This window comes from Coregonus clupeaformis, chromosome 19, assembly GCF_020615455.1.
Source record: "Coregonus clupeaformis isolate EN_2021a chromosome 19, ASM2061545v1, whole genome shotgun sequence".
Classification (NCBI taxonomy): Eukaryota; Metazoa; Chordata; class Actinopteri; order Salmoniformes; family Salmonidae; genus Coregonus; species Coregonus clupeaformis.
The window spans coordinates 36,380,230-36,399,238 of record NC_059210.1 but is presented as its reverse complement, the minus strand read 5'-3'; positions in this window follow the sequence as shown (position 1 = coordinate 36,399,238).

Genomic DNA, 19,009 nt, shown 5'->3' with positions numbered 1-19,009 from the left:
ACTTTATTTTTACTTCTGCTCTTTTTTTCTCAACACTTTTTTGTTGTTGTTTTATTCTTACTTTTTTGTTTAAAATAAATGCACTGTTGGTTAAGGGCTGTAAGTAAGCATTTCACTGTAATGTCTGCACCTGTTGTATTCGGCGCATGTGACCAATAAAATTTGATTTGATTTGATTTGAAATACAATATCTTTGTGCTAGCTAGCCAACGTTTAATCATTGCTGCGTTATGAAAGAACTAGACACGGACACGAATTATCTGTTTAGTGTGTTAACACACTATTGGTAGTTTGTTGTAACCAAGTATTGGTGCTAAACTGTGTGTTATTGGATGCTAGCATGCTAGTTAGCTATGGCGTCATAGTTAGCTAGCTGAATAAAGTAAGTTGAGTCTAGTCCTTGAAACATTGAACCGCTGTAGCTTACAACAATTCTAATTTCTAAAGTGGAAGTTGGGAGAGTTTTATATTTTTGGTGAGGGAGGCCTTGCTCTCTCCTTTCCCAGATGTTTAGTTCATTTCATTCCGATCTCCTCTGCATTATTGTAGCCATCTGCTACAGCCTGTCAACTATGCCTCTGCCTATCCCTGTTCTCTCCTCTCCGCACAGGCTACACAAACGCCTCACACCGCGTGGCTGCTGCCTCTCTAACCTGGTGGTCCCTGCACGCACCACACACCTGGAGTTCCAGGTCTCAGGCAGCCTCTGGAACTGCCGTTCTGCTGCCAACAAGGCTGACTTCATCCCAGCCTATGCTACCCTCCAGTCCCTCGACTTCCTGGCGCTGACGGAAACATGGATTACCACTGAAACACTGCTACTCCTACTGCTCTCTCCTCGTCTGACCATGTGTTCTCGCATACCCCGAGAGCATCTGGTCAGAGGGGTGGTGGCACAGGAATCCTCATCTCTCCCAAGTGGTAATTCTCAATTTTTCCCCCTAACCCATCTGTCTATCTCCTCATTTGAATTCCACGCTGTCACAGTCACTAGCCCATTTAAGCTTAATATCCTTGTCATCTATCGCCCTCCAGGTTCCCTTGGAGAGTTCATCAATGAGCTTGACGCCTTGATAAGTTCCTTTCCTGAGGATGGCTCACCCTTCACAGTTTTTGGGGGATTTCAACCTCCCTACGTCTACATTTGACTCATTTCTCTCTGCCTCCTTCTTTCCACTCCTCTCCTCTTTTGACCTCACCCTCTCACCGTCCCCCTACTCACAAGGCAGGCAATACGCTTGACCTCATCTTTACTAGATGTTGCTCTTCTACTAATCTCACTGCAACTCCCCTCCATGTCTCCCGACCACTACTTTGTATCCTTTTCTCTCTCGCTCTCCTCCAACACTACTCACTCTGCCCCTACACAGATGGTAACGCGCCGCCGCAACCTTCGCTCTCTCTCCCACTACTCTCTCCTCTTCCATCCTATCATCTCTTCCCTCTGCTCAAACCTTCTCCTCCAATCTCCTGATTCTGCCTCCTCAACCCTCCTCTCCTCCCTTTCTGCATCCTTTGACTCCCTGTGTCCCCTATCCTCCCGGCCGGCTCGGTCCTCCCCTCCAGCTCCGTGGCTTGACGACTCATTGCGAGCTCACAGAACAGAGCTCCGGGCAGCTGAGCGGAAATGGAAGAAAACTAAACTCCCTGCCGACCTGGCATCTTTTCACTCCCCTCCTCTCTACATTTTCTTCATCTGTTTCTGCTGCTAAGGCCACTTTCTACCACTCTTAATTCCAAGCATCTGCCTCTAACCCTAGGAAGCTCTTTGCCACATTCTCCTCACTGCTGAATCCTCCCCCCCCCCCCCCCCCTCCTCCCTCTCTGTGGATGACTTCGTCAACCACTTTGAAAAGAAGGTTGACAACATCCTATCCTCGTTTGTTAAGTCTAATGACACTGCTGGTCCTGCTCACACTGCCCTACCCTATGCTTTGACTTCTTTCTCCCCTCTCTCTCCAGATAAAATCTTGCGACTAGTGACTGCAGGCCGCCCAACAACCTGCCCGCTTGACCCCATCCCCTCCTCTCTTCTCCAGACCATCTCCGGTGACCTTCTCCCCTACCTCACCTCGCTGATCAACTCATCCTTGACCGCTGGCTATGTCCCTTCCGTCTTCAAGAGAACGAGAGTTGCACCCCTTCTCAAAAAACCAACACTCGATCCCACTGATGTCCACAACTACAGACCAGTATCCCTTCTTTCTTTTCTTTCCAAAACTATTGAGCGTGCCGTCTTTAGCCAACTCTCTTGCTATCTCTCTCAGAATGACCTTCTTGATCCAAACCAGTCAGGTTTCAGGACTGGTCATTCAACTGAGACTGCTCTTCTCTGTGTCACGGAGGCTCTCCGCACTGCTAAAGCTAACTCTCTCTCCTCTGCTCTTGTCCTTCTAGACCTGTCTGCTGCCTTTGATACTGTGAACCATCAGATCCTCCTCTCCACCCTCTCCGAGCTGGGCATCTCCGGCGCGGCTCACTCCTGGATTGCGTCCTACCTGACCGGTCGCAACTACCAAGTGGCGTGGCGAGAAGCTGTCTCCGCACCACGTGCTCTCACCACTGGTGTCCCCCAGGGCTCAGTTCTAGGCCCTCTCCTTTTCTCCCTATACACCAAGTCACTTGGCTCTGTCATATCCTCACATGGCCTCTCCTATCATTGCTACGCTGACGATACACAACTAATCTTCTCCTTTCCCCCTTCTGATAACCAGGTGGCGAATCGCATCTCTGCATGTCTGGCAGACATATCAGTATGGATGACGGATCACCACCTCAAGCTGAACCCCTGGCAAGACGGAGCTGCTCTTCCTCCCGGGGAAGGACTGCCCGTTCCATGATCTCGCCATCACGGTTGACAACTCCGTTGTGTCCTCCTCCCAGAGTGCGAAGAGCCTTGGTGTGACCCTGGACAACACCCTGTCGTTCTCCGCTAACATCAAGGCGGTGACCCGCTCCTGCAGGTTCATGCTCTACAACATTCGGAGAGTACGACCCTGCCTTACACAGGAAGCGGCACAGGTCCTAATCCAGGCACTTGTCATCTCCCGTCTGGATTACTGCAACTCGCTGTTGGCTGGGCTCCCTGCCTGTGCCATTAAACCCCTACAACTCATCCAGAATGCCGCAGCCCGTCTGGTGTTCAACCTTCCCAAGTTCTCTCACGTCACCCCCCTCCTCCACACACTCCACTGGCTTCCAGTTGAAGCTCGCATCCGTTACAAGACCATGGTGCTTGCCTATGGAGCAGTGAGGGGAACGGCACCTCCGTACCTTCAGGCTCTGATCAGTCCCTACACCCAAACGAGGGCATTGCGTTCATCCACCTCTGGCCTGCTGGCTCCCCTTCCTCTGCGGAAGCATAGTTCCCGCTCAGCCCAGTCAAAACTGTTCGCTGCTCTGGCACCCCAATGGTGGAACAAGCTCCCTCACGACGCCAGGATAGCGGAGTCACTCACCACCATCCGGAGACATTTGAAACCCCACCTCTTTAAGGAATACCTGGGATAGGATAAAGTAATCCTTTTACCCCCCCAAAAAAAATATATATATATATATATATATATATATATATATATATATATATATATATATATATATTTTGGAAAGTGGTTATCCCACTGGCTATAGGGTGAATGCACCAATTTGTAAGTCGCTCTGGATAAGAGCGTCTGCTAAATGACGTAAATGTGCCCTTGAGCAAGGCACTTAACCCTAATTGCTCCTGTAAGTCGCTCTGGATAAGAGCGTCTGCTAAATGACTAAAATGTAAATGTAAATATGAGATATACCTGCTGGAGCGCATACTATGGGTGGGTGTTGCTATGGTGACCAATGAGCTAAGATAAGGCGGGGATTTGCCTAGCAGTGATTTATAGATGACCTGGAGCTAGTGGGTTTGGCGACGAATATGTAGTGAGGGCCAGCCAACAAGAACGTACAGGTCACAATGGTGGGTAGTATATGGGGCTTTGGTGACAAAACGGATGGCACTGTGATAGACTACATCCAATTTGCTGGGTAGAGTGTTGGAGGCTATTTTGTAAATGACATCACCGAAGTCAAGGATCGGTAGGATAGTCAGTTTTACGAGGGCATGTTTTGCAACATGAGTGAAGGAGGCTTTGTTGCGAAATAGGAAGCCGATTCTAGATTTAACTTTGGATTGGAGATGCTTAATGTGAGTCTGGAAGGAGAGTTTACAGTCTAACCAGACACCTAGATATTTGTAGTTGTCCACATATTCTAAGTCAGACCCGCCGAGAGTAGTGATTCTAGTCGGGCGGGCGGGTGCAAACAGCGTTCGATTGAAGAGCATGCATTTAGTTTTACTAGCGTTTAAGAGCAGTTGGAGGCTACGGAAGGAGTGTTGTATGGCATTGAAGCTCGTTTGGAGGTTTGTTAACACAGTGTCCAATGAAGGGCCAGATTTATATAAAATGGTGTCGTCTGCGTAGAGGTGGATCTGAGAGTCACCAGCAGCAAGAGCGACATCATTGACATACACAGAGAATAGAGTCAGCCCGAGAATTGAACCCTGTGGCACCCCCAGAGGTCCAGACAACAGGCCCTCCGATTTGACACATTAAACTCTATCTGAGAAGTAGTTGGTGAATCAAGCTAGGCATTCATTTGAGAAACCAAGGCTATTTAGTCTGCCAATAAGAATGCAGTGATTGACAGAGTCGAAAGCCTTGGCCAGGTCGATGAAGACGGCTGTACAGTACTGTCTTTTATTGATCGCGGTTATAATATCGTTTAGGACCTTGAGCGTGGCTGAGGTGCACCCATGACTAGCTCGGAAACCAGATTGCATAGCGGAGAAGGTACGGTGGGATTCAAAATGGTCGGTGATCTGTTTGTTAACTTGGCTTTCAAATACTTTCGAAAGGCAGGGCAGGATGGATATAGGTCTGTAACAGTTTGGATCTAGAGTGTCACACCCTTTGAAGAGGGGGATGACTGCGGCAGCTTTCCAATCTCTGGGGATCTCAGATGATACAAAAGAGAGGTTGAACCGGCTAGTAATAGGGGTTGCTACATTTTCGGCGGCTAATTTTAGAAAGGGTCCAGATTGTCTAGCCCAGCTGATTTGTAGGGGTCCAGATTTTGCAGCTCTTTCAGAACATCAGTTCTCTGAATTTGGGTGAAGGAGAAGCATGGGGGGGCATGGGCAAGTTGCAGCGGAGGGTGCAGAGCCAGAATGGCCAGCTGTAGCAAAATGCTTATTGAAATTCTCGATTATCGTGGATTTATCGGGGGTGACAGTGTTTCCTAGCCTCAGTGCAGTGGGCAGCTGGGAGGAGGTGCTCTTATTCTCCATGGACTTTACACTGTCCCAAACCTTTTTGGAGTTAGTGCTACAGGATGCAAATTTCTGTTTGAAAAAGCTAGCCTTTGCTTTCCTAACTGCTTGTGTATATTGGTTCCTGACTTCCCTGAGAAGTTGCATATCGCGGGGGCTGTTCAATGCTAATTCAGTACGCCACAGGATGTTTTTGTGCTGGTCAAGGGCAGTCAAGTCTGGGGTGAACCAAGGACTTTATCTGTTCTTAGTTCTGAATTTCTTGAATGGGGCATGCTTATTTAAGATGGAGAGGAAAGCACTTTTAAAGAACAACCAGGCATCCTCTACTGACGGAATGAGGTCAATATCCATCCAGGATACCCAGGCCAGGTCAATTAGAAAGGCCTGCTTGCTGAAGTGTTTTAGGGAACGTTTGACAATGATGAGGGGTGGTCGTTTGACCACGGACCCATTACGGACGCAGGCAATGAGGCAGTGATCGCTGAGATCCTGGTTGAAGACAGCGGAGGTGTATTTAGAGGGTAAATTAGTCAGGATGAGGGTGCCCATGTTTACGGATTTAGGGTTGTATCTGGTAGGTTCCTTGATAATTTGTGTGATATTGAGTGCATCTAGTTTAGATTGTAGGATGGCTGGGGTGTTAAGCATATCCCAGTTTAGGTCACCAAGCAGTACGAACTCTGAGGATAGATGGGGGGCAATCAAATCACATATGGTGTCCAGGGCACAGCTGGGGGATGAGGGGGGTCTGTAGCAAGCAGCAACAATGAGAGGCTTCTGGAAAGTTGGATTTTTAGAAGTAGAAGCTCAAACTGTTTGGGCACAGACCTAAATAGTATGATCGAGCTCTGCAGGCTATCTCTACAGTAGATTGCAACTCTGCCCCCTTTGGCAGTTCTATCTAGATGGAAATTGTTGTAGTTGGGGATGGAAATGTCAGAGTTTTTGGTGGCCTTCCTAAGCCAGGATTCAGACACTGCTAGAACATCAGGGTTGGTGGAGTGTGCTAACGCAGTGAATAACTCAAACTTAGGGAGGAGGCTTCTGATGTTAACATGCAAGAAACCAAGGCTTTTGCGGTTACAGAAGTCAGCAAATGATAGCGCCTGGGGAGTAGGAGTGATACTGGGGGCTACAGAGCCTGGGTTAACCTCTACATCACCAGAGGAACCGAGGAGGAGTAGAATAAGGATACGGCTAAAGGCTTTAAGAACTGGTCTTCTAGTGCGTTGGGTACAGAGAATAAAAGGGGCAGATTTCTGGGTGTTGTAAATAGATTCAGGGCATTATGTACAGACAAGGATATGGAAGGATATGAGTACAGTGGAGGTAAACCTAAGCGTTGGGTAACGATGAAAGAGATAGCATCACTGGAGGTACCGATTGAGCCGGTCTCCGCGTGTATGGTGGGGTGGGACAAAGGAGCTATCTGAGGCAGGTTGAGCGGGACTGGGAGCTCTACAATGAAATGGTATAATAAGAACTAACCGAAACAGCAATAGGCAAGGCATATTGACATGGGAGAGAGACATAAAGCAATCACAGGTGTTATTCGAGAGAGCTAAGACAACAACTGGTAATGGCGATGAAAGTTTGGGCTGAGGCTAAACAGATAAACAGGACAGATAAACAGGATGGTGTACCATGTAAAGGAACAGTCCAGCAGGCATCAGCTGTGTAGCTGAGTGATCATAAGGTCCAGTGAACAGCAATAGGTGAGTCTGGGTGCAGTTCGATGGCTGCTATGGCACAGGCGAGCAGGAGGCTCGATTGCGTGTGCTAGCGGGCCGGGGCTAGCAGATGGATCTTCGTGGTCGTCGCAACGGGAAGCCTGTTGAAACCACATCAGACGATCACGTCGGCAGACCAGTCGTGATGGATCGGCGGGGCTCCGTGTCAACACTAGGAGGTCCCGTCCGGTTGACAGAGAGGTAGATAGCTGGGAGATGGGCCTGGCTCGAGGCTAGCTCAAGGCTAACTGGTGCTTGCTTTGGGATAGTGGTGATTAGCCAACAACAACATCCATTCGGTTGCAGCTAGCTAGTTGTGATGATCCGGTATGTTCTGGGTCGATAGCTAGCTGTGCAGACTGTGCAGACTAGCCGATAATTGTCAAGGCTAGAGCTGGCTGGTAGGTAGTGCAGGCCACGGACAATGGTGAAAACCGCTAACGGGGGCTAATAGCAAGTAGCTAGTTTGCTGGCTAGTTTCAGCCGGAGGTTCTAGATAAAAAGGTATAAGAAATAATAGAATCCGCTCCACATTGGGTGAGATGGGTTGCAGGAAAGTATATTTAGTTGAAGGATGAAAAGTGAGATTGAGAAATATATATGAAAAAAAAGGGGGAAAAATGTATTTATACGAGCACACTACAGAATACACGACCGCACTGCTACGCCATCTTGGATTCCAAGATGAATTACTTATTTGGCTTCCTGTGGTATACGCTGTCACAAAACAGAAAGATAAAGTGTTATGAAAGGAAATTTTCCTTGCAGATTTGATAATTTGCTGAGAATTGCTTTAACATAAAGTGTTGTTTAAAGGCGCAATATGTAGCTTTGTTCGTGACCTGACCAAATTCACATAGAAAAGTGAATTATAGATATGACATTGAAAAGTGAATTATAGATATGACAAGTCGGATAAGCGGTAGATCCATTCTATGTGCACTATTTCTATGCTTCCCGTCCATATGTTTCATTTTTGAGTCATTTTACTTTTGGTTTTGTACACTAGCTTCAAACATCTGAAAAACCAATATTTTTAATTGTTTCACATTGGATTATGGTAAAATGATTCTCTACTACAATGTATATTGCTTTTGTCACATAAACTGAAATTAGGCAAACATTTTAGCAACCAGGCAATGGCAGAGTGATTTCTACATGTATTGCGCCTTTAACTCACGTTTTGATATGACATAGAATAACAAACATTGTTTCTTCTATACCAGGGCTGTCACGATCGTTGAACGGAGTAGACCAAGGCACAGCGTTGAAGGCAAACATACTTTATTATCCAAAGTGAAAACACGAACAAAACAATAAACGAATAACGTGACGTCCTAGGTTAAACAACCAACACAGAACAAACCAAAAGGAACAAGATCCCACAACTACTGTGGGTAAACTGGCTGCTTAAGTATGGCTCCCAATCAGAGACAACAAGCAACAGCTGATACTCGTTGCCTCTGATTGAGAACCATACTGGCCAACATAGAAAACACCACTCTAGAATACCGATATAGAACAAGAACACATAGAATCTACACACCCTGGCTCAACATATAGAGTCCCCAGAGCCAGGGTGTGACAGTACCCCCCCCCCAAAGGCGCGGACTGCGACCGCGCCTCAACATAAACCAAACAGGGGAGGGCTGGGTGGGCATTCCTCCTCGGAGGCGGTTCCGGCTCGGGCTTGCCCACCACCCTCCAATAATCCCCCGTACGCCCCTGGTCCGGTCTGGGCCCCGCTGGCTGGAGCTGGACTGGACATCGTAGGAGCGGATTGCTTAAGCTCCTGTGTGGAGCAGCTGACCGGTACCTGACCAAGCACCGGTGACCCAGGCACGGGTTGTTCCGGACTGACGACGCGCACCCCTGGCTTGGTGCGTGGAGCAGGAACGGGCCGGACCGGGCTGACGATGCGCACCCCTGAATTGGTGCGTGGAGCCTGAACGGGCCGTACCGGGCTGACGATGCGCACCCCTGGCTTGGTGCGTGGAGCAGGAACGGGCCTTACCGGGCTGACGACTCGCACCCCTGGCTTGGTGCGTGGAGCAGGAACGGGCCGGACCGGGCTGACGATGCGCACCCCTGGCTTGGTGCGTGGAGCAGCAATGGGCCGGACCGGGCTGACGATGCGCACCCCTGGCTTGGTGCGTGGAGCCGGAACGGGCCGTACCGGGCTGACAATGCGCACCCCTGGCTTGGTGCGTGGAGCAGGAACGGACCGGACCGGGCTGACGATGCGCACCCCTGGCTTGGTGCGTGGAGCAGCAACGGGCCGGACCGGGCTGACGATGCGCACCCCTGGCTTGGTGCGTGGAGCAGGAACGGGCCTTACCGGGCTGACGACTCGCACCCCTTGCTTGGTGCGAGTGGCAGGAACAGGCCGGGCCGGGCTGGCGACGAGCACCGTAGGCTTGGTGCGAGTGGCAGGAACAGACCGGGCCGGGCTGGCGATGCGCACCGTAGGCTTGGTGCGAAGGGCAGGAACAGGCCGGGCCGGGCTGGCGACGCGCACCCCTGGCTTGGTGCGTGGAGCAGCAATGGGCCGGACCGGGCTGACGATGCGCACCCCTGGCTTGGTGTGTGGAGCCGGAACGGGCCGTACCGGGCTGACAATGCGCACCCCTGGCCGGTGCGTGGAGCAGCAATGGGCCGGACCGGGCTGACGATGCGCACCCTGGCTTGGTGTGTGGAGCCGGAACGGGCCGTACGGGCTGACAATGCGCACCCCTGGCTTGGTGCGTGGAGCAGGAACGGACCGGACCGGGCTGACGATGCGCACCCCTGGCTTGGTGCGTGGAGCAGCAACGGGCCGGACCGGGCTGACGATGCGCACCCCTGGCTTGGTGCGTGGAGCAGCAACGGGCCGGACCGGGCTGACGATCGCGCACCCTGGCTTGGTGCGTGGAGCAGGAACGGGCCTTACCGGGCTGACGACTCGCACCCCCTGGCTTGGTGCGAGTGGCAGGAACAGGCCGGGCCGGGCTGGCGACGAGCACCGTAGGCTTGGTGCGAGTGGCAGGAACAGACCGGGCCGGGCTGGCGATGCGCACCGTAGGCTTGGTGCGAAGGGCAGGAACAGGCCGGGCCGGGCTGGCGACGCGCACCCCTGGCTTGGTGCGTGGAGCAGCAATGGGCCGGACCGGGCTGACGCGCGCACCCCTGGCTTGGTGTGGAGCGGAACGGGCCGTACCGGGCTGACAATGCGCACCCCTGGCTTGGTGCGTGGAGCAGGAACGGACCGGACCGGGCTGACGACGCGCACCCCTGGCTTGGTGCGTGGAGCAGCAACGGGCCGGACCGGGCTGACGATGCGCACCCCTGGCTTGGTGCGTGGAGCAGGAACGGGCCTTACCGGGCTGACGACTCGCACCCCTGGCTTGGTGCGAGTGGCAGGAACAGGCCGGGCCGGGCTGGCGACGAGCACCGTAGGCTTGGTGCGAGTGGCAGGAACAGACCGGGCCGGGCTGGCGATGCGCACCGTAGGCTTGGTGCGAGGGGCAGGAACAGGCCGGGCCGGGCTGGCGACGCACACCGTAGGCTTGGTGCGAGTGGCAGGAACAGGCCGGGCCGGCGACGCGCACCGTAGGCTTGGTGTGAGTGGCAGGAACAGACCGGGCCGGGCTGGCGACGCGCACCGTTAGCTTGGTGCGGGGAGCAGGAACAGGCCGGGCTGGCGATGCACACCGTAGGCTTGGTGCGAAGGGCAGGAACAGGCCGGGCCGGGCTGGCGACGCGCACCGTAGGCTTGGTGCGAGGGGCAGGAACAGGCCGGGCCGGGCTGGCGACGCACACCGTAGGCTTGGTGCGAGTGGCAGGAACAGGCCGAGCCGGGCTGGCGACGCGCACCGTAGGCTTGGTGTGAGTGGCAGGAACAGGCCGGGCCGGGCTGGCGACGCGCACCGGAGGCTTGGTGCAAGGAGCAGGAACAGGCCGGGCCGGGCTGTGGAGACGGATAGGAGGCCTGGAGTGAAGAGCTGCCACAACCCGTCCTGGCTGAATGCCTACCTTCACACACTCTGTGTGAGGCATCAGCACAGGACGTACAGGGCTGTGTACCCGTACTGGCATAACCACACGTGACACTGGCGCAGGATATCCGGGACCGAGGAGAGGCACTGGAGGCCACGAGTGCTGAGCCGGCACACTCCGTCCTGGCTGCATGCCCACCTTCGCACGACACATGCGGGGTGCTCGCACAGGACGTACCGGACTATGCCGGACCACTCGTGGCACAGTACGCAGCTCCGCATACCCCGGAACCTGCCCAGTCTCATGCTGCCATGCCTGAGTACGGGGAGTTGGCTCTGCTCTCCATCCAGGCTCTGCCAACCTGCCTTCTGGCCCCACAAACCCGGTGGCCTCCTCTCCTAATCTCCCATTTCGCCCTGTGGCAGCCTCCTGCTGCCCAGTCGCCCATGCCGTGTGCCCCCCCTAAAACATTTCTGGGGTTGCCTCTCGTCCGTCCGACGACGACACTGTTGACGCCGTTGCTCCTCTCTCGCCAGGGCCTTAACCTTAGCCCATGGCCCTTTTCCACCGAGCATGTCCTCCCAGGACCATAATTTGCCCACCTAGGCCATCGCCAACCTCTCCAGCTCCTTTCCCGGCGCTTCCTCCCATGTCCAGGCTGCCTGCTCCTGGACACGCTGCTTGGTCCTGGTGTGGTGGGATCTTCTGTCACGATCGTTGAACGGAGTAGACCAAGGCGCAGCGTTGAAGGCAAACATACTTTATTATCCAAAGTGATAACACGAACAAAACAATAAACGAATAACGTGACGTCCTAGGTTAAACAACCAACACGGAACAAACCAAAAGGAACAAGATCCCACAACTACTTTGGGTAAACTGGCTGCTTAAGTATGGCTCCCAATCAGAGACAACAAGCAACAGCTGATACTCGTTGCCTCTGATTGAGAACCATACTGGCCAACATAGAAAACACCACTCTAGAATACCGACATAGAACAAGAACACATAGAATCTACACACCCTGGCTCAACATATAGAGTCCCCAGAGCCAAGGTGTGACAAGGGCTGCCTGAAATGGGGCCCTCTGCAGTTTGGTCGCTAGCTAAAGTAAGCCAAAAATAACTTAGATATCCACAATTTATGTAAGCGAAATAGACAATTGTTCCCCCTCCTGTCCTCTCCCCTCCCCCACATATATAGTATTCATCCCCTAACAGTCATGGCGAAATGGTGGTTAGCAAACCATTTAGACTGAAAACAATTATAGTAAGTAACATTATTGTTACCCAGAAATGAGGACTGCTTTACTGGGCCTTTAATGCAGTTATTCTCCCTGAATTATGGCAAATGAAAGCGCGAACCACCGAATTTAACCATCGCAAGGTGACTGGGAATATGGCCGAATACAAACAGTGTAGTTATTCCCTCCGTAAGGCGATCAAACAGGCAAAACGTCAGTACAGAGACAAAGTAGAGTTGCAAATCAACGGCTCAGACACGAGACATATGTGGCAGGGTCTACAGACAATCACGGACTACAAAGGGAAAATCAGCCACGTCGCGGACACCGATGTCTTGCTTCCGGATAAGTTAAACACCTTTTTTGTCCGCTTTGAGGATAACACAATGCCACCGACGCAGCCAGCTGCCAAGAACTGTGGGCTCTCCATCTCCGTGGCTGACGTGAGTATGACATTTAAGCATGTTAACCCTCGCAAGGCTGCCGGCCCAGACGGCATCCCTAGCCGCGTCCTCAGAGCATGCGCAGACCAGCTGACTGGAGTGTTTACGGACATATTCAATCTCTCCCTATCCCAGTCTGCTGTCCCCACATGCTTCAAGATGTCCACCATTGTTCCTGTACCCAAGAAAGCAAAGGTAACTGAACTAAATGACTATCGCCCATTAGCACTCACTTCTGTCATCATGAAGTGCTTTGAGAGAATAGTCAACGATCATATCACCTCTACCTTACCTGACACCCTAGACCCACTTCAATTTGCTTAACGCCCCAATAGATCCAAAGACGATGCAATCGCCATCACACTGCACAATCCCATCTGGACAAGAGGAATACCTATGTAAGAATGCTGTTCATTGACTATAGCTCAGCATTCAACACAGCACTCAGCATTCAACATAGTACCCTCCAAGCTCATCATTAAGCTCGGGACCCTGGGTCTGAACCCCACCCTGTGCAACTGGGTCCTGGACTTCCTGACGGGCCGCCCCCCAGGTGGTGAAGGTAGGAAACAACACCTCCACTTCGCTGATCCTCAACACAGGGGCCCCACAAGGGTGCATGCTCAGCCCCCTCCTGTACTCCCTGTTCACCCATGACAGCGTGGCCACACACGCCTCCAACTCAATCATCAAGTTTGTAGACGACACAACAGTAGTAGGCCTGATTACCAACAATAATTAGTCAACCTACAGAGAGGTGAGGTGCCCTGGGAGTGTGGTGCCAGGAAAATACCCTCTCACTCAACGTCAACAAAACAAAGGAGCTGATCGTGGACTTCAGGAAACAGCAGAGGGAGCACCCACTTATCTACATCGACAGGACTGCAATGGAGAAGGTGGAAAGCTTCAAGTTCCTCAGCGTACACATCACTGACAAACTGAAATGGTCCACCCACACAGACATTGTGGTGAAGAAGGCGCAACAGCGCCTCTTCAACCTCAGGAGGCTGAAGAAATTTGGCTTGGCACCTAAAACCCTTACAACCTTTTACAGATGCACAATTGAGAGCATCCTGTCGGGCTGTATCACTGCCTGGTATGGCAACTGCACTGCCCGCAACCGCAGGGCTCTCCAGAGGGTGGTGCGGTCTGCCCAACACATCACCTGTGGCAAACTACCTGCCCTCCAGGACACCTTCAGCACCCAATGTCACAGGAAGGCCAGAAAGATAATCAAGGACAACAACCACCCAAACCACTACCTGTTCACTCCATTATCATCCAGAAGGCGAAGTCAGTACAGGTGCATCAAAGCTGGGACCGAGAGACTGAAAAACAACTTCTATCTCAAGGCCATCAGACTGTTAAATAGCCATCACGAGCACCTTAGAGGCTGCTGCCCTATATGCATAGACTTGAAATCACTGGCCACTTAAATAATGGAACACTAGTCAGTTTAATATATATTTTTTTTCATATTTTGCATTACTCATCTCATATGTATATACAGTGGGGAAAAAAAGTATTTAGTCAGCCACCAATTGTGCAAGTTCTCCCACTTAAAAAGATGAGAGAGGCCTGTAATTTTTATCATAGGTACACGTCAACTATGACAGACAAAATGAGAAAAAAAAATCCAGAAAATCACATTGTAGGATTTTTTATGAATTTATTTGCAAATTATGGTGGAAAATAAGTATTTGGTCAATAACAAAAGTTTCTCAATACTTTGTTATATACCCTTTGTTGGCAATGACACAGGTCAAACGTTTTCTGTAAGTCTTCACAAGGTTTTCACACACTGTTGCTGGTATTTTGGCCCATTCCTCCATGCAGATCTTCTCTAGAGCAGTGATGTTTTGGGGCTGTTGCTGGGAAACACGGACTTTTTACTCCCTCCAAAGATTTTCTATGGGGTTGAGATCTGGAGACTGGCTAGGCCACTCCAGGACCTTGAAATGCTTCTTACGAAGCCACTCCTTCGTTGCCCGGGCGGTGTGTTTGGGATCATTGTCATGCTGAAAGACCCAGCCACATTTCATCTTCAATGCCCTTGCTGATGGAAGGATGTTTTCACTCAAAATCTCATGATACATGGCCCCATTCATTCTTTCCTTAACACGGATCAGTCGTCCTGGTCCCTTTGCAGAAAAACAGCCCCAAAGCATGATGTTTCCACCCCCATGCTTCACAGTAGGTATGGTGTTCTTTGGATGCAACTCAGCATTCTTTGTCCTTCAAACACGACGAGTTGAGTTTTTACCAAAAAGTTATATTTTGGTTTCATCTGACCATATGACATTCTCCCAATCCTCTTCTGGATCATCCAAATGCACTCTAGCAAACTTCAGACGGGCCTGGACATGTACTGGCTTAAGCAGGGGGACACGCCTGGAACTGCAGGATTTGAGTCCCTGGCAGCGTAGTGTGTTACTGATGGTAGGCTTTGTTACTTTGGTCCCAGCTCTCTGCAGGTCATTCACTAGGTCCCCCCGTGTGGTTCTGGGATTTTTGCTCACCGTTCTTGTGATCATTTTGACCCCACGGGGTGAGATCTTGCGTGGAGCCCCAGATCGAGGGAGATTATCAGTGGTCTTGTATGTCTTCCATTTCCTAATAATTGCTCCCACAGTTGATTTCTTCAAACCAAGCTGCTTACCTATTGCAGATTCAGTCTTCCCAGCTTGGTGCAGGTCTACAATTGTGTTTCTGGTGTCCTTTCACAGCTCTTTGGTCTTGGCCATAGTGGAGTTTGGAGTGTAACTGTTTGAGGTTGTGGACAGGTGTCTTTTATGCTGATAACAAGTTCATACAGGTGCCATTAATACAGGTAACGAGTGGAGGACAGAGGAGCCTCTTAAAGAAGAAGTTACAGACAGAAATCTTGCTTGTTTGTAGGTGACCAAATACTTATTTTCCACCATAATTTGCAAATAAATTCATAAAAAATCCTACAATGTGATTTTCTGGATTTTTCTTTCTCAATTTGTCTGTCATAGTTGACGTGTACCTATGATGAAAATTACAGGCCTCTCTCATCTTTTTAAGTGGGAGAACTTGCACAATTGGTGGCTGACTAAATACTTTTTTTCCCCACTGTACTGTATTCTATTCTATTCTACTGTATTTTAGTCTATGTCACTCCGACATTGCTCGTCCAAATATTTATATATTCTTCATTCCTTTACTTTAGATGTGTGTGTATTGTGTGTATTGTTGTGAAATTGTTAGATATTACTTGTTACATATTACTGCACTGTTTGAGCTAGAAACACAAGCATTTCGCTACACCCGCAATAACATCTGCTAAACACGTGTAAGTGACCAATAAAATTTGATTAGATTTCATTTTAAATGAAAAGGATCAGGTAATTCTGGCACACTGTCAAGAAGGAACGGTATGGAAACAGCACAGCTTTAAGTTTCTCCCTCACATGCAGGCAGGGACGGCCTGTTCAATAGGGCGATATGGGCGACGCACTGCCAAACGGGAAAAGGAAGGGATTTTTTTTCTAATCAATTATATCACGGCAACAGTAGTTATCAGTGTTGTAATCTATACGTCTGATCTGCCACAGTGCCACACTGCCACTAAATGTCGAATCAGGCTAAAGTCGTGCTTCAAATGGCTCCACCCATTTTGGGGCGATTTCAGTCAGATTGAAAATCGCCCAGAACTTCTGTCATAGACTCCCATGTAAAATCTATTTTTTTCAAATTTCAGAGCCTTCAATACAATCTCAATGGGTGTCTGTGGGCTTGCACTTACGCGCTTTCGCCACATGAACGTAACTAAGAAAAGAGAGGGTAGCAGCGTCAATCAATTCACTACTACTATCAACATGGCTAGGCTTCAGTGCAACTCGATTGTGTCTTTGAAAGAATTTCCTTTTGTCGGCGAACAAATGAAGATAAATTGGCAACCGAAACAATTAGGACCTCCCAGACCAAATTTAATAATTCAACAGGTTTCTACTAAAGGGGGAAGTCCTACACCCGAGGATTTTCCAAAAAATGGTACGAACGAAAAAATAACATTGCCACTCAACTGGATGAGGGATACAGGCTAGCTGTCCGCCGCCACAACGATGAGGTTAGTGTTGATAATCACAAGTTTACTGGAGAACTGAGACCAAGTAGAGACTTTGGACAGGGTGGATATGGTTATATTGCGATATTGTCAATACAGTATATCGTAAAGTATCACTATGTAACTCGATTTCTTTCACCCCAATCCCTCAAATTAACGGTAAATAACTGAATTGTTTGCCCCACATTTAGCTAAGATGATTAGCTAGCCAGCTAAAATGTTTTATTTAGTTAGCAGTCGCATCTACAATAGTTTACTGTCAATAACATGTCTCCAAAAATGACGTGGTGTCTCCAATTGTGTTGACATTTTACAATTGCGATGCGCATCCATGAGTATCCACTTTCTGTAGCTCAGCTGGTAGAGCACGGCGCTTGTAACGCCAAGGTAGTGGGTTCGATCCCCGGGACCACCCATACACAAAAATGTATGCACGCATGACTGTAAGTCGCTTTGGATAAAAGCGTCTGCTAAATGGCATATTATTATTATTATTATTATTATTCCAGCCTTGTGTAGGTCTCCAATTTTGTCCCTGACATCCTTGGAGAGCTCTTTGGTCTTGGCCATGGTGGAGAGTTTGGAATCTGATTGATTGATTGCTTCTGTGGACAGGTGTCTTTTATACAGGTAACAAGCTGAGATTAGGAGCACTCCCTGAGATCAGTCAATAAATTATTCTGGTATTGACTTATATGCTGCCCCTGTCTTCATGTTGTTGCTGGACATATCTTTTTAAAAATGTGTGTAGGTCACCTAAATCATCAGAAAAATTGCCCCTCCTGAGAATTTTTTCAGGAGCCGCCACTGCATGCAGGGGTTATAAAACTCTGCCCCCTGGGATACTTCAGAAAGACGTTACCCCCATTATTCCACTAATGACGAGACAGGAGTAGATTAAAAACATTTCAAACACCATTTGGTCCTCAATGTTGCACAGACGCCTCTCACACAGGAGGGAGAGGTTGAGAGATAGATATACTTGCCAATGGTGCAATTGTTTCACTAGCTTTTTCGGTAATGGATAAACCATGAAAAGTGACTTTCTAACCATGAGTAGATAATGACAATTGCATCACATTTAGCATCAACAACAGCAAATAAATGCAATTGCATTGTGGGAAAACAAAAGTTAGAATATGCTTATCAATAGCATATCAAGTATTTCATTTATGTAGTATTTATTATTGATGAAGATACAGTGGTGGATGTGGTGTTTCTCATTTTGCCAGTGTTGTCTAAGCATGGTAAAAATAGATCTCTTCATGTGTTAGTTTTTTTGTAATACCTTTCGGTTTCGCCTCACAGGTTTGTTCATTTCAGGTGCAACCCAGTTAGCACATTTGGTTCCTTGGAAGTTGTGGGAACACATGTCTTGGGTTTCACATTAGTTGTGTGAATGAAGCCATACGCTTTCTGACCTGTAAAACTGAACATTTCTTAAACATTCTGAGAACAGAACCTTCTTGACAAGAAGAAAAAAAACTGACGTTGGAGATTCTCTTCTGCACTGTTCAACCATCCAGTAAATGTGGAGGAGGAGGTAAGATGGAGTGTAGCCTTCTTACGTTCCAAACGCGGAAGTCGAGTCACAGGCTCTCTTTCCATTTCCCCTGAAAACTGGAACATCCAGTTTTTTGGGACTCAGCAGAGGCTAAGTGGTGTCAGATTTCACATCCTACTTCACACAAGTGGAAGCGATATACTCCTGTCTTCGTGAGTACCAGGGCTACCGCTCAATGCAAGCCATTTCAATATATGGTGTCCACAGATCGATTTATAAGTGAAAATGGCGGTCGGAACCGGTACCAGGACCACGCAGGTCCCCTAAACATCTATTAAAGTAATGAAATACCAAGAAAATAACTTTTTTGGTCAAGTTCCTTAAATGTGCTGAGAATGTTCCAAAGCCAAGCAACTATCCTGCACCATTCCCAGAAAGTTGTGGGAAGGTTAAATGCAAAATAACAATAGGACAACCACGTTCTCACCAAGCACTAAGAAACATCGTTCTCAGAACGTTATGTGCTAGCTGGGAAACTTGTTCGTTTTCATGTGAGCTAAGGTTTTATCATGGTAATAGATAATTGCCCACACACAATTATATACAAATGTGTGGATATTTGTCAGATGGCCTGCAATTATAAATTTGCACTATAAAAAGAGAGGATTTATTTTTCAAATCTCTCCCTTCAACCTTAAAAGGGGAATTTGTTGCCC